Here is a 5,035-nt window from a genome sequence, read left to right on the forward strand (position 1 = left end):
AAGAGTGAGAGGGATCGGGGGGGGGGGGTGCGTGTTGATACGTCTCCAACGTATCTATAATTTTTGATTGCTCCATACTATATTATCTACTGTTTTGGACATTATTGGGCTTTATTATCCACTTTTATATTATTTTTGGGACTAACCTATTAACCGGAGGCCCAACCCAGAATTGCTGGTTTTTGCCTGTTTTAGGGTTTCGAAGAAAAATAATATCAAACGGAGTCCAAACGGAATGAAACCTTCGGGAACATGATTTTCTTAACGAACAAGACCCGGGAGACTTGGACCCTACGTCAAGACACAAAATAGGAGGCCACGAGGTAGGGGGCGCGCCTACCCCCCAGGCGCGCCCTCCACCCTCGTGGGCCCCCTGTTGCTCCACCGACGTACTCCTTCCTCCTATATATACCTATGTACCCCCAAATGATCAGATACGGAGCCAAAACCCTAATTCCACCGCCGCAACTTTCTGTATACACGAGATCCCATCTTGGGGCCTGTTCCGGAGCTCCGCCGGAGGGGGCATCGATCACAGAGGCCTTCTACATCAACACCATACCCCCTCCGATGAAGTGTGAGTAGTTCACCTCAGACCTACGGGTCCATAATTAGTAGCTAGATGGCTTCTTCTCTCTTTTTGGATCTCAATACAATGTTCTCCCCCTCTCTTGTGGAGATCTATTCGATGTAATCTTCTTTTTGCGGTGTGTTTGTTGAGACTGATGAATTGTGGGTTTATGATCAAGATTATCTATGAACAATATTTGAATCTTCTCTGAATTCTTTTATGTATGATTGGTTATCTTTGCAAGTCTCTTCGAATTATCAGTTTGGTTTGGCCTACTACATTGATCTTTCTTGCAATGGGAGAAGTGCTTAGCTTTGGGTTCAATCTTGCGGTGTCCTTTCCCAGTGACAGTAGGGGCAGCAAGGCACGTATTGTATTGTTGCCATCGAGGATAACAAGATGTTTTTTTTATCATATTGCATGAATTTATCCCTCTACATCATGTCATCTTGCTTAAGGCGTTACTCTGTTTTCATGAACTTAATACTCTAGATGCATGCTGGATAGCGGTCGATGAGTGGAGTAATAGTAGTAGATGCAGGCAGGAGTCGGTCTACTTGTCTCGGACGTGATGTCTATATACATGATCATACCTAGATATTATCATAACTATGCTCAATTCTGTCAATTGCTCAGCAGTAATTCGTTCACCCACCGTAAAATACTTATGCTCTTGAGAGAAGCCACTAGTGAAACCTATGGCCCGCGGGTCTATCTTCATCATATTAATCTTCCAATACTTAGTTATTTCCTTTTCTTTTTTTACTTTGCTTTTATTTTACTTTGCATCTTTATCATAAAAATACCAAAAATATTATCTTATCATATCTATCAGATCTCACTCTCGTAAGTGACCGTGAAGGGATTGACAACCCCTTATCGTGTTGGTTGCGAGGAGTTATTTGTTTTGTGCAGGTACGAGGGACTCGCGCGCAGCCTCCTACTGGATTGATACCTTGGTTCTCAAAAACTAAGGGAAATACTTACGCTACTTTGCTGCATCATTCTTTCCTCTTCAAGGAAATCCAATGCAGTGCTCAAGAGGTAGCAAGAAGATTTCTGGCGCCGTTGCCGGGGAGGTTCGCGCAAGTCAAGATTTGACTCCCGACAACGAGCCATTTCTGGCGCCGTTGCCGGAGAGTCTACGCAAAAGTCAACATACCAAGTACCCATCACAACCCTTATCTCCCGCATTACATTATTTGCCATTTGCCTCTCGTTTTCCTCTCCCCCATTTCACCCTTGCCGTTTTATCCGCCCCTCTCTTTCTCTATCCTCCCTCTCTTTTCCGTTCGCTTCTTTTCCGTTTGCTTGTCGTTATGGCTAGTCCCTTTTCTTCTCCGTTGTCTCCCGAGAATGAAGTTCTAAATTTTAAGCAAAGGGAGGGAGAAAATCTAAAATACGCTTGGTATAGAATTTGCAATGCTCAAAATAGATCTACCAGGAAGCAATCCACTTCCATTCTTCTTTGCAATTTTTATGTAGGCGCTACTCCTTGGTACAAATATATCCTTGATACCATTACCGGAGGGAACTTCTTGGGTAGCCATACTTTTGATTCTTATAATGCTATGATATATTTGTTTGGCTTACCACCTCTTTTGGTTAATGGAACTATGTTAACTTTGGAGCATGTAATGCAAAGACTTGAAATTATTGAAAATAAGGTTGCTACTGTAGAGTTAATTGAAAATTTGGATAAAAAGATCCACAACCGAATCACTCAATATGGATATAAAGTAGGAGTCACTTTGAAAAATATTAAAGAAAAGGAACCTATAGTTAATGAGAAAATAAATCAGGATTCCACTAGAATCGATAAACTTGAGGGTATTATTACCAACTTGGGAACCACTTTTTCTTCCGTAAAGAATACTCCAAGTCCTCCTACTAAAATTGCCAAGCTTATGTATGTTCCTAAAAATAAGGGTGAATCCTCTAGCAAGGAAACTGCGGATCTCAAATCTATAAGTATTCATCCGAATCTTTTTGCTATCATTAAGGAACCATTTGTTACAAATGAACTTTTCGATCTTGTGCCCAAAAGTTTTATAATCAATAAAAAGAAAGAAATTTCTAAGGATAATATATTTCTCATTGAAGAATTGCCTACCAAAGATGGCAATACCTAGATCTATCCTTGCTTTTTATGCCTAGCTAGGGGCGTTAAACGATAGCGCTTGTTGGGAGGCAACCCAATTTTATTTTTGTTCCTTGCTTTTTTCTCCTGTTTAGTAATAAATAATTTACCTAGCCTCTCTTTTGGTTGTGTTTTTTATGTTTAATTAGTGTTTGTGCCAAGTAGAACCGTTGGGAAGACTTGGGGAAAGTCTTGTTACCTTTCTGTAAACAAACAGAAACTTTAGCGCTCACGAGAACTGCTGCCATTTTTATTTGAAAAGTGATATTTAGTTAATTCATTTTTAAGATGATTAATAGATAAATTACTCACTTCCAGCAATTTATTTTAGAATTTTTGGTGTTCCAGATCTTGCGCTAGCTACAGATTACTACAGACTGTTCTGTTTTTGACAGATTCTGTTTTTCGTGTGTTGTTTGCTTATTTTGATGAATCTATGGCTAGTAAAATAGTTTATAAACCATAGAGAAGTTGTAATATAGTAGGTTTAACACCAATATAAATAAAGAATAAGTTCATTACAGTACCTTGAAGTGGTCTTTTGTTTTCTTCCGCTAACGGAGCTCACGAGATTTTCTACTTTAAGTTTTGTGTTGTGAAGTTTTCAAGTTTCGGGTAAATATTTGATGGATTATGGAACAAGGAGTGGCAAGAGCCTAAGCTTGGGGATGCCCATGGCACCCCCAAGATAATCTAAGGACACCTAAAAGCCAAAGCTTGGGGATGCCCCGGAAGGCATCCCCTCTTTCGTCTACTTCTATCGGTAACTTTACTTGGAGCTATATTTTTATTCACCACATGATATGTGTTTTTCTTGGAGCATATTGTATGATTTGAGTCTTTGATTTTTAGTTTACCATAATCATCCTTTCTGTACACACCTTTTGAGAGAGCCATACATTATTTGGAATTTGTTAGAATACTCTATGTGCTTCGCTTATATCATTTGAGTTATATAGTTTTGCTCTAGTACTTCACTTATATTTTTTAGAGCACGATGGTGGAATTGTTTTATAGAAACTATTGCTATCTCATGATTCAGTTAGATTATTTTTAGAGTCTTAAATAGCATGGTAATTTGCTTAAATAATCCTAATATGCTTGGTATTCAATAATAGTAAAAACTTTCTTATGAGTGTGTTGAATGCTATGAGAAGTTTGATGCTTGATAATTGTTTTGAGATATGAAAATGGTGATATTAAAGTTGTGCTAGTTGAGTAGTTGTGAATTTGAAAAATACTTGTGTTAAAGTTTGTGATTCCCGTAGCATGCACGTATGGTGAACCGTTATGTGATGAAGTCGGAGCATGATTTATTTTTTTATTGTCTTCCTTATGAGTGGCGGTCGGGGACGAGCGATGGTCTTTTCCTACCAATCTATCCCCCTAGGAGCATGTGTGTAATACTTTGCTTTGATAACTTGTAGATTTTTGCAATAAGTATATGAGTTCTTTATGACTAATGTTGAGTCCATGGATTATACACACTTTTTTCCTTCCACCATTGCTAGCCTCTCTAATACCGCGCACCTTTCGCCGGTATCATACACCCACCATATACCTTCCTCAAAACAGCCACCATACTTACCTATTATGGCATTTCCATAGCCATTCCGAGATATATTGCCATGCAACTTTCCACCGTTCCGTTTATTATGACACACTCCATCATTGTCATATTGCTTAGCATGATCATGTAGTTGATATCGTATTTGTGGCAAAGCCACCATTCATAATTCTTTCATACATGTCACTCTTGATTCATTGCATATCCCGGTACACCGCCAGAGGCATTCATATAGTGACATATTTTGTTCTAAGTATCGAGTTGTAATTGTTGAGTTGTAAGAAAATAAAAGTGTGATGATCATCATTATTAGAGTATTGTCCCAGTGAGGAAAGGATGATGGAGACTATGATTACCCCACAAGTCGGGATGAGACTACGGACGAAAAATAAAAAAGAAAGAAAGAAAAGAGGTCATAAAAAAAGAGAAAATGCCTAAATAAAAAAAATGAGAGAAAAAGAGAGAAGGGACAATGTTACTTTCCTTTACCACACTTGTGCTTCAAAGTAGCACCATGATATTCATGATAGAGAGTCTCTCATTTCGTCACTTTCATATACTAGTGGGAATTTTTCATTATAGAACTTGGCTTGTATATTCCAATGATGGGCTTCCTCAAAATGCCCTAGGTCTTCATGAGCAAGCATGTTGGATGCACACCCACTTAGTTTCTTTTGTTGAGCTTTCATATACTTATAGCTCTAGTGCATCCGTTGCATGGCAATCCCTACTCACTCACATTCATATCTATTGATGG

This window comes from Triticum aestivum, chromosome 5A (genome assembly GCF_018294505.1).
Source record: "Triticum aestivum cultivar Chinese Spring chromosome 5A, IWGSC CS RefSeq v2.1, whole genome shotgun sequence".
NCBI lineage: Eukaryota > Viridiplantae > Streptophyta > Magnoliopsida > Poales > Poaceae > Triticum > Triticum aestivum.